Source organism: Arvicola amphibius, chromosome 8, assembly GCF_903992535.2.
Source record: "Arvicola amphibius chromosome 8, mArvAmp1.2, whole genome shotgun sequence".
Lineage (NCBI taxonomy): Eukaryota > Metazoa > Chordata > Mammalia > Rodentia > Cricetidae > Arvicola > Arvicola amphibius.
Genome location: NC_052054.1, coordinates 58,279,471 through 58,292,001, shown reverse-complemented (window position 1 = coordinate 58,292,001; position 12,531 = coordinate 58,279,471).

Below are 12,531 nucleotides of genomic sequence, written 5' to 3'. Positions count from 1 at the left end.
TCTATGTAGAATCACAAAATCCAGCCAAACATGAAGTCTCTCTTGCTATTTTTGTTTCTGATGACCTTTATGCAAACTACAGAGGTTGCCTTCATACTTGAGTGATGTGGGAGAGTCTTCTGTTTGAGTTGATTTCATTGGCTAATAAAGAAACTGCCTGGCCCATTTGATAGACCGCCCCTTAGGTGGGTGGAGTAGACAGAACAGGAAGAGGAAGTGAGGTAGAAGGATCAGTCAGATGCTACACCTCTCCTAAGTTAGACAGACCGCTGTGCCTCTCCTCAGAGAGAGAAGCCAGACGCGATGAAGCTCCAGCCCAAGATGGACATACGCTAGAATCTACCTGGTAAGGCACCACTTTGTGGTGCTATACAGATTATTAGATATGGGTTAGTCAAGATGTGAGTAAGAGGCTGGAAGTAATGGGCCAGGCAGTATTTAAAAGAATACAATTTGTGAGTTGTGATTTCGGGGCATAAGCTAGCTGGTGGCTGGGAGCCTGGCGGCGGGAAGCCGGCCCGCAGCCCCTCCACTACACTTGAGTCCTGAGCTCCCATGCCTTTGCCTTGGCTGTTATATTCTCCCTAGGGTGTACCATTTTCTTATTTCCACACAGCTTTCTCCTCCCCGTCCTCCTCTAATGTTCAAATAATAATTTACTAATCACCTCTATTATTACTATCTTTTGCAAAGTCACAGCTCTAACACATATGTTCTTTATAATCATCAAGTTTTTTTTTATCTAGGTAAATATTTCATTTATGAGCAATCATTTTTAGAAAATACAAGACTAGAATACAATGAATTCTCTCACTCCTACATACATTCCTCTAACACTAAAATTATATACTAGTTTGTTACATTTCATAATAATAATAATAATATGATATGAACACAACACTATAACTTAGTTGTATTTCTATGGGTTTTACCTAATATCTTATTTTCCCCTGTAAACTCTCTTCAGAACATTGCCCTCAGATGTATTTTTAAATCTCTTTGGTCTTTTCTTTGGCTATAAAAGCTTTTCAGACAGACCTTATTTTTGATGCCCTTGACAGAATGAAAAGTAATTAGTCTGAGTGTATAGATTGTCTCACAGTTGACAAGTGTCCGGTGTCTTTTCTATTCCTGATTAAATTGAGTTTATGTGTTTGTAGAACAAGGTTATAGCAGAAGGGCCTAATTTCTGTCACCTCCTACTGAGGTTATGTGCTGTCACCATGATTGTTCATCTGCCTAATGTGATGCTTTTCAGACTTCTCAAAGGTACAATTCCTCCTTCTTTCACCACATTTAAACTCTTTCAGAAATCACTTGTGCAAATCATATTCAAGTGCAGCAATGATGCTCTGCCATCTTTGGAGTGGAAAAGCTGCATAAATCTTTGGAATCCTTCCATACAGATTTGTCATTTCTTTCTGCATTTATGGCTTTATACATGAAGCAATTTATGTAAGTGCAGCCTTATAACTCTTAATATATACCAAAATGCAATCATACTATGTACTGGTGCAGATATTTTCTTTCTGATTTGTTACATTTCAAAATATTTTATTCCATTGTCAAGTTGTTAGGACTTTGGGCAAGGGCGTTCTCTGGTTCTCTGTGTATTGCTGCTGCATTTTATCATAATGTGTGTATGGCTTTGTATATGGAACGGCAGGCTGAGTTCCTGCCTGGCTCCCGCATGGCTAGCTTTCACCTGAAATAACAACACACAAATTGTATTCATATAAACACTGCTTGTCCCATTAGCTCTAGGCACAATGTAGATAAAGAGAATCAGATTGAATTAAGTTATAATGGCGAGCAAGAAATGGGCATAAGATAAGACTGAGCATTCAAAATCAATGAGAAGTCTCTATGTCATGATTTGGGGACTGGTGGTCCAAGAAACTCTGCTACACTCCTGCCTTTAATATCCTACCATGTGTGAGTTCCTATCCTGACTTCTTTTGGTGATGAGCAACAATGTGGAAGCCAAATAAACCTTTTCTTCTCCATGGCATTTTATCATAGCAATAGAAACCTTAATTAAAATCTTAACTACTGCTCTTTTCCAGTTTATCTTAAGGGACTTAGTAGCTAGCAATTCCACAAATGTACAAGCTTTCTATTATATCCACCTATGAACCCATGAACCCAGGCACATGAGTATTTCCCCACCCATTTTTGATCTCTTTTCAAGAGTAAGAAAGGAAACTTTGTCAGCAACCAGTAGCCTGGAGAGTTGGGGCATCAAGGTGCCATTCTCCAAAGATTTGTTTCTATAATGTCATGTTCATTCATCACTTGGCTATTTACTCTCTAGTCTAGTCATGTTTACAATCCCTTTGCATCCTCTCTTAGTAGCTATTATCACAGCATGTATTTCCTGTTATTGCTGCTATAGGATTTTTCTTTCATGATAGTTCCCTCCCACAAACACACATTTACACAGAGAGAGTTTCAAAATTGATTATTACTGGATTCTTGTATTTAGTTTCTATTATTACATTCTATTAATACTTTAAAATAGTGTCTAAAGTCCCTATCATGACAGGATGTGTTTCAGGCAAAGAACATAATAAAACCTTGACATATGCAATGACTTGACCACAGCTGAATTTACCCAAGAAATGCCCAATCATATTACAAAAGCATTTGTTCAACTATGTTTATAGCAGCATTATTTGTAATAGCCAGAACCTGGAAACAACCTAGATGCCCTTCAGTGGAAGAATGGATGAAGAAACTGTGGAATATATACATATTAGAGTACTACTCGGCGGTAAAAAACAATGACATCTGGAATTTTGCATGCAAATGGATGGAAATAGAAAACACCATCCTGAGTGAGGTAACCCAGGCCCAAAAAGATGAACATGGGATGTTCTCACTCATAATTGGTTTCTAGCCATAAATAAAGGACATTGAGCCTATAATTTGTGATCCTAGAGAAGCTAAATAAGAAGGTGAATCCAAAGAAAAACATATAGTTATCCTCCTGGATATTGGAAGTAGACAAGATTGCCGGACAAAAATGGGAACTTGGGGGTGGGGTGGGATGGGGGTGTGGGGGATGGGGAGAGAAAAGTGTGAAGTGGAGGATGGGGAGAGTTTGGGGGAATAGAATGGTTGGGATATAGGAAGGGTGGATATGGGAACAAGGAATTATATATCTTAATTAAAGGAGCCATTCTAGGGTTGGCAGAGACTTGACTCTAGAGGGGTTCCCAGGTGTCCAGGAAGATGCCCCCAGCTAGTTCCTTGGGTAGCTGAGGAGAGGGAGCCAGAAATGTCCAGATCCTATTGCCATACTCATGAATATCTTGCATATCACCATAGAACCTTCACCTGGAGATGGATGGAGAAAATGACAGAGCCCCACATAGGAGCACCGGACAGAGCTCCCAAGGTCCTGATGAGGAGCAAAAGGAGGGAGATCATGAGCAAGGAAATCAGGACCGTGAGGGGTGCATTCACCCATTGAGATGGTGGGACAGAACTAACGGGAGACTACCAAGTCCAGTTGGAATGGGACTGATGGAACAGGGGACCAAACTGGACTCTCTGAATGTGGCTGACAATGGTGGAGGAGGACTGAGAAACCAAGGACAACAGCGATGGGCTTGAACTCTACAGTATGGATGGGCTCACTGTGAGCCTTGTCAGTTTGGTTGCTCACCTTCCTGGACTTAGGGGGAGTTGGGAGGACCTTGGACTTAACATAGTGAAGGGAACCCTGGTGGCTCTTTGGCCTAGAGAGGGGCGGAGTGGGGGTATGGGTGGAAGGGAGGGGAGGGAAGGGGGAGGAGGGAAGGAGATGGAAATTTTTAATAAAAAATGAGGAAAAAGGGGATAATAATAGTAGGTAATAAAGTGAATACTTGTAAGCTGTTATTTATGGATAAGTTACATTGGTATAGTTTTGTATATTGATACAAGTTCAAATTATATTTGTTATTTCTGTTTACAATATTTGTACACCTATGCAAAGTTATTCTGTCAGATTGTATACATGCATGTTTCTAACTCTGTTTAGGACATTTTGTATATTGACACAACTTTTAAAATATACTTTTGTATTGCATTATAAAAAACATTCACAGCATACATCACCTTCCAAAAAAAAGATAATAAGACTGATGAAGAAATAAAGTACAGTCTAACTTCATATAATGTGGATTCTAAAGGATTTGAACTAGACGCAGTTGAAGTAGAGTGGCAGGCATAGAGGCCAAGGAGACCAGGGAGGGGTGATAAGGTATAGTAAATCAGCAGATAAAGAGTTCTAGTTATGTGGAAGGACTTTCAGTGTGTTATCATACCATGTCATGGTTACATAGATACAAATCTAATGTGTTATTTCTTGTATGATGGTTATAGATAACAGTAGTATACTTCCAAATCTAAAAGAAGAGATTGAAACTTGACTTAAAATTATATATATATATATATATATGCATACACATATTGAAACTCCACCTGGTAATCCATTAATACACATGATGTTTACATGATGTTATATGTAGCTATTGAAAATAAATTTTAGTAAAAAAGCAAAAAAAGAAAATTTATTTTTTTTTTGGTGCATCTAATTATATTTTTATTTGTGTTATTACCCATCTAGCAAATCAGTAAATCCCTAACAGCTGAGACTGGGTTATTATTTTCATTATTTTTAAAATTATCTCTAATTTTTAATATATTTTTTCTTTGATTAAGTAATTCCTTACACGAGCCACTCATTTTTTTTTTCATCATGAGGAAAAAAAAATTTAAAAATTCAGGGAAAAGAATGAAAATGTACTAGTCAATAGTCCAAAACTTACAAAACCAAACAAATCATATTTATCTAACTATGCCAGGGTTGAAACTCTTCAAGGCTCAGTCTGAGAGATTTTTAATATGTGCAATCTTATGTTCTATTTTTAAGAAAATAAAATGAAATTATAAAGAGCCAACACAATGAAATGAATTCAAAGAAAATATGTCAGATGCTTGTGATGCTGTAGTTGCTATTATAAACTAATTGCTGTTACCGACAAGAGAACAAAAAGTGGAATAACTATTACAAACTTGTCCTCTATCAAAATTGCTGTATTTAGTGCCCTTTAAATGGAAAGTGACACAGGATAACCCAAGCAGATAGTACAGTGGCTGCATTATCAGCGTGCTGACATGGCCTCTTTTTCCTGTGCTCCTTGATTTAATGTCATCAGACACAAGGTGATTTAGAACCTCACCGGTGATAATAGAGAGGCTGAGAGCAGATGTGTAGATATTTTTAATGCCTTCTCCTCCCCTAAGGTTTGTTTTTGGGTTAAGGCAAGGCTGTAGAGACAAAGCTGTAGAGAGAATGCTGCAGAAGGTAATGAAAATGAATATCGAGAGTAGATGATGTTGACAAGGAAAAATCTGTAAGTCTTTCAAGGGACTTGCTGCCTGGTGAAATGGAGCCACTGCTTTGTAACCCTTTTTTTCTGTCAAACTTTTAGTCCTGTGCAGGCTGTCTCTCCCTCTGTCTATCCAAATGGCTTCCCATTGTGTTGATTAAATGAGCCTTGTTTGTGTTATGCCTTCCATGCTTTTGGTTCTCACACTCTTTCTGCATCCTTCTTCACTGGGTGCCCTGTGTTCTGATCTGAAAGATTTTGTGGATCCATCCTGTTGAGGACTGAGTGTTCCAAGGTCAATCACTCTCCATATATTATCTTGCTGTGAATCTCTGAATTTGTTCCCATCCACCGTAGGAGGAAGCTTCTCTCATGAAGGCTGAAAGGCACTGATCTATGAATATAGCAGAATGTCTTTAGAAGTTATTTGATTTCTAGTTTTTTTTTTTTTTCAGAAGAGTAGTATTTTGTTTTTAGCCTGGGTCGCTGGGTTCTCCACTCTTGGTTCTAGGTCATCCAAGAAGTGTCAGGTATGAGTTCTATCTCATGGAGCAGGCATTAATTAAAGTCAAATACTATTTTTCTCAAACAATATTTATGCCACAATTGTCATAGCATATCTTGGACAGAATTGTAAATAAAAGGGTTTGAAACTAGATTGGTGTTTGCATTTCTCTTTTAGTTGCATGCAGAGTATCTTCCTGTATGTGTACCAAAGACACTAGAGCATAACAATAAAGATTTTATGCAGGCATCAATTCACCCTCTCCATTTTCAGTGAGTTGTGTAAGTGTTGTTATCAGCAATGGGACCTTAGTCTCAGTTTGTGGAAAGCAGCCTCTGTTCTTGGAAATATCCTCATTGTATGGGGATTCCTGTGGGAATCCTTCAGCTAACAACTCAATTAGATATAACCCAATCCAGGTACTGGAAGCTTTGTTTGGTGAAAAGGGATAGTCATTTGTTACTCTATCTCCCTCACTATTGGCAATTCATTTAGATTCCCTTCATATATGTGTAGGTTTTAAGAATCTTCTACTACATTAGGTTTCCATACTATCCCCTAAATAGCCCTTAATTTTAGCTGTCTCTTCCCATATCCCCTCCCTTGTCTGCCTCTCCCCTGTACATCCTACTTGATCCTCCGATTCGACCCCCATCAATAATTATGCATTCCATTTCACTTTCCGAAGAGAACCACCCCTCTCTATGTATATAATAGCTCCAAGTTTAGTGTTTTTATTGGATTCTTGAGTGTACAAACGATTGGATCTCTTTTTCTTTTGCTTTCTCTTAGTTACTTTTCCTTTTGTTTGTTTTGTCCAATTCCAGCATTTCTTTTCCTGCTTTTGTTTTATTTCATTATGCTTTATTATTACCCTTATTATACATAAGAAGTCCATATGTTTTCTAATGAGAAACAGAAAAGAGTGGATCTGGATGAAATGGGTTGTGGGAAGGAACTAGGAAGATTAGTTGGAGGAAACACCATAGTCAAGAAACATAATGTGATTTTTTACAAAAAGCTATTTTTCAATTAAAGTGAAATAAATGACATATTCTTACATGCCATGTTAGTAAAAGAGTGATGATCAAGAAAACAAATGAATAGCCAACTCATACTTTAGTTTTTCATAAGATCTTTAAAACAAAGATATTCAGGAAAAAAGGAAATTTACTACCTCCATCCTTTACAGAATAATAAGTCCAAACTCCTTTTAAACTTCTAGAACTAAACACACTCAGATCAGGTGTGTTTAAGTCAATGTTTCCAGAAGTTTTCTTCTGTAGAGTTTGGACAACATGTTTCAGAATTACTATGTCAGTTCTTAGGGCTTTGTCTAAAATCTTACATGAGCCTAAGGTGACACAGACATTATGTGTTTCTATTTGTGCTTACAATAACATGTACTGCCTCACATCTTAAGCATCATTTAAATCAGTGCAAACATCCAGTGTCGTCGAACATGGACATGCTCAGACATCAACAAACATACATATGTGACACATAACTTTTAAACAAATTAATTACTTCTAAGATCGAAAAAATGCATTCTTTAGCTTCCATGTTGCTTATCATGGGTTTATCTCCTACTCACTCGCTTACATCTACACTACAGCCCATCAATGTATTCTACTTGACTTGCATACTAGCAAGCACTTCAAGTTGAAACAACACGACTTTTATTCTGATTTCTCTGAGCTGCCAAGCCAGGCACAGCTCCAGCAGGACTGGAACCAGCCTTACACACAGCATGATGGACATAAAAAGCACTGTTGTTTCTTTGTGCCAGGGTCTCAACTTGCCCTTGTACTCTTAACCGGCTGTCATAAGGACTTGAAACCACTGCAAGTACCCAATCTGAATCCTCTTGGGCAAGTTGCTTTAAAAACTCTTATTGTTTACCAGCAATGAGACCAGTTAACTTGTCACAGAGAGATATAGACTTCTTCCTCCAAGTGGAACTATTTAATCTCCATTTAATGCCAACATCCTAAACTAACCATCCTCCAAGGTGGGAAATATACATTCAATTATATTAAATTGATTATTCATTTTGCATCTTAAACTTTATTCTTTTCAAATAATTATTTTCATTTATTATTCTTCCACTACTCCATATTCTGACACTTGAATCTTTTACTATATTTCTCTTCTCAGATGATTCCAAGTCATCAAAGTCTGAATTATCTTTTGTATTAGATTTCAGTCTTATGCAAATGGATGTAAATAGAAAACACTATTCTAAGTGAGGTAACCCAGACCCAAAAAGATGAACATGGGATGTACTCACTCATAATCGGTTTCTAGCCATAATTAAAGGACATCGAGACTATAATTCGGGATCCTTGAGAAGATAATAAGAAGGTGAACCCCCCAAAAATGATATAGTAATCCTCCTGGATATTGGAAGTAGACACGATCGCCAGGCAAAAATTGGGAACTTGAGGATGGGGCAAGACGGGGCCAAGGGAAGATGGGGAGAGAAAAGCGTGAAGGGGAGAATGGGGGGAGCTCAGAGGAATGGGATGCTTGGGATACAGGAAGGGTGGATATGGGAGCAGGGAAGCATATATCTTAATTTAGGGAGTCATCTGTGGGCTGTCAAGAGACTTGACTCTAGAGGGGTTCCCAGGTTTCGAGGGAGACGCCCCCAGCTAGTTCCTTGGGCAGCTGAGGAGAGGGAGCCTGAAAAGGCCAGTTCCTATAGCCATACTGATGAATTTCTTGCATATCACCATAGAACCTCCACCTGGCGATAGATGAAGAAAATGACTGAGCCCCACATAGGAGCACCGGACTGAGCTCCCAAGGTCCTGATGAGGAGCAGAAGGAGAGAGAACATGAGAAAGAAAGTCAGGACCATGAGGGGTGCGTTCACCCATGGAGACAGTGGGACAGAACTAACGGGAGATCACCAACTCCAGTTGGATTGGGACTCATGGAACATGAGACCAAACCAGACTCTCTGAATGTGGCCGTCGGTGGAGGCTGACTGACAAGCCAAGGACAAAGGCGCTGAGCTTTGACTCTTCTGCATGGACAGGCTCTGTGGGAGCCTTCTCAGCTTGGTTGATCACCTTCCTGGACCTGGGGGGAGTTGGGAGGACCTTGGTCTTAACATAGAGTTTGGAACCTTGATGGCTCCTTGGCCTGAAAGGGGGAGGTATGGGTGGAGGGGAGGGGAAGGAAGGGGGAGGAAGAGGGGAGGATATGGAAATTTTTTTTTTTTTCTTGGTTTTTCGAGACAGGGTTTCTCTGCAGTTTTAGAGCCTGTCCTGGAGCTAGCTCTTGTAGACCAGGCTGGTCTTGAACTCACAGAGATCCGCCTGCCTCTGCCTCCCGAGTGCTGGGATTAAAGGCATGTGCCACCACCGCCCGGCGAGATGGAAATTTTTTTTTTTTCTCATGGTTTATTTTTTTTTATATTTAAAAATTTCCATCTCCTTCCCTCCTCCTCCCCCCTCCCTCCCCTCCTTCTCCCCTTTCTCTCCCCTCCTTCTCCCCCTTCCCTCCCCTCCCCTCCACCCATACCTCCCCTCCCTCCCTCTCAAGGCCAAGGAGCCATCAGGGTTCCCCACTCTATGCTAAGACCAAGGTCCTCCCAACTCCCCCCAGGTCCAGGAAGGTGATCGACCAAGCTGAGAAGGCTCCCACAGAGCCCGTCCATGAAGAACAATCAGAGCCCAGAGCCATTGTCGTTTGCTTCTCAGTCAGCCCCCGCTGTTGGCCACACTCAGAGAGACGGGTTTGGTCGCACTTAAGGTCATGCTCAACCTCCCTAGCTATCAGGGAAATGCAAATCAAAACAACTTTGAGATATCATCTTACACCTGTCAGATTGGCTAAAATCCAAAACACCAATAATAACCTTTGCTGGAGAGGTTGTGGGGTAAGGGGCACACTCATCCATTGCTGGTGGGAATGCAAACTTGTGCAACCACTTTGGAAAGCAGTGTGGCGGTTTCTCAGGAAATTCGGGATCAACCTACCCCAGGACCCAGCAATTCCACTATTGGGAATCTACCCAAGAGATGCCCAATCATACAACAAAAGCATATGCTCATCTATGTTCATAGCAGCATTATTTGTAATAGCCAGATCCTGGAGACAGCCTAGATGCCCTTCAGTGGAAGAATGGATGAAGAAACTGTGGAATATATACATGCTAGAATACTACTCAGCGGTAAAAAACAATGACATCTTGAATTTTGCAGGAAATTTTTTAAATATAAAAAAATAAACCAAAAAAGGCAAAAAAAAAAACCCTCAAAGGTCTCGTTTTTTATATCTTTACATTTTTTCTATCAATTATTTGCAAATAATGACATATTTCAATCAGCCACCACTTATGATTCATTTTTGTAATATAGTTATCTACAAAGATTTATTAAACTTCCATTTGGGACAATTGTCTTATTCTTGGATGTTCTTTGATATTCTCTGGTATTTCCTATACCATATGTTTAATTTTAATACATTATTATAGCAGAGATTCACAAGCATGGCTGGCTACTCATTAGAATCTGCTGTGGTAGAACTAAGTGACTAATGATTATAAGTCAAATAGTCATGGGTATAGGTGTATCTGAGTAAAAATTTGATACCTTTTCCCACCAATGTGATTCTAATGTACAATGAAGGAGGAAAAACATTGTGATGTAGATCTTGACAAAACAGACATGTTGAGTATAGAAAAGTGAAACTGGGTGTTGTAAATGGACTTTGGTAAATCTAGTAAACAATGAAGCAGTTATGGAAATTTTGGGAATGGTAACAACAGGTGCCATGTCTTCTTTAGCTTAGCATTGAAGATGGTTATGTCTGAATGACAGTGGAATATGTATGTTCAGAAATTGTGAAAGTGAAAAATAGATGAAGGAAAATCAAAGGAGTCTGTCTGCCTGTCTTCTTGCACTTTTCACATTATTCTTAATAAAATTCAAACCAAGTGGTCAATGAATTTAAAAAATTTTCTAAAAATTAACCTCTAAACCCACTATTTAAAGATTAATATAAAGTGTCAACCATGCATACAAATATGAATCTAGTATATTAACATAATAATCTAGAGATATTCCATAAATATGACATAAACATTAAATATTTGGCATAATATGAAACAAAAAGCACTAGAATAGATAAACCAGACAATTAATTCTCACCGTTACTAGAATGACTAGGTATGTATGCTTGAAAATTTAAGAATATGCTAATAAAGTCATATTCTCAATTCCTCTGTTGAAGTGAGTAGAGGCCTGGAACACATACTGAGAATGTGATCTCAATAAACAGCAAACATTTAGGGCAAGATTTCCTATCAAAATGGATAGCTAGTGGACAGGTGATGATCAGTGAAATCATGAAATCAGCTGTCAGAAACAGAATAGAAGACTACACAATGCAAGCTCTTCCATAATGTAATTCAAGATCAAAGAGTTTAATTCGAATGACGGCTCAAGCCAATGAACTAAACTATTATGTAGATCGCTTCGCTTACATGCAAAACAAATTTGGTTTTAAAAAATCTAACTGTGGTATTTATTGTGTGAACTAATGTAAATAATACAAGTAAAGCAAACAGTAACTTTTGCACCCTAAAAGATCTGACTGTAGCCAAAGAAGCACTATTGTACTATAAGAACCTAAAGAGACGCTGTCAATATATTCCTCTGCATCTCAGTTACAGAATGAAAAGCCACTGCCGCAAGTCACATAGAACTTAAATTTATAGTCAGACTATGAAATGTATAGATCCAGGAATCACAGATAGCTTTATGGAATGGATGCCCAGGATAGAAGCTGGCCAATAGAACTGCAGTGGCTACATTATTCAGATACCCATATGCATGTCTGGCTGGGTGTGTGAGTCACATAGGTAAGAATAAAAACTGACAGAATACAGAACAGAAAATTTCTCTCAGAGCTTCCACCTATGAGGACTATGGCTGCTTCATTAGAAGGGAAGATATAATCTGCATTCTGCATTGCATTTTTTGGATTGGAAGTCACCCACAATGATTCTGTCTCATATCATTCTGCAATACATAGTTTTATGTTTATATTTTCAATAAGCATTTGCAATTTTAATAATCACTGGGGTATTATTATTCTCATTGATTGATATACAGAAACTAAACATATATTTATCTTCATTTATGTATTAATACTAGAAGTAGGGAAATAAACAGCAATTCAAAGACATCTTAATTATTCCTTACTCTTCCAATTTAAGAAGTAAAATACAACTATGATATAATATAGGGAGAAGGACACACTCCTATAGTAAGAAAAGCTATCTTCAAACAATGGGGTGAGCTATAGGAAAACAGCCTGTCTGTTGCTGTTGTTCCTACCCAATTGTTGAGGTCATTGATGTGGACTTGTTGGTAGACTTGGGAGAAGGAAAATAAACAATGAAAACTGTCAATGTATAGTAGATTTGTGAACACTTACCATGTTAACTGTTGATTCCCAGGCTATGAAAATCAGCATGCTGTATCTAACAAAGAACAAAGTTTTTTGTTGTTGTTGTTGTTTTTTTTTTTTTTTTGGAATGTCCTTAAACACCCAGATCAGGAAGAAAATGGATACTAATAGCCAAAACCAACTCTTATCAATGACCACAAAATTGTTAATCATATAAAC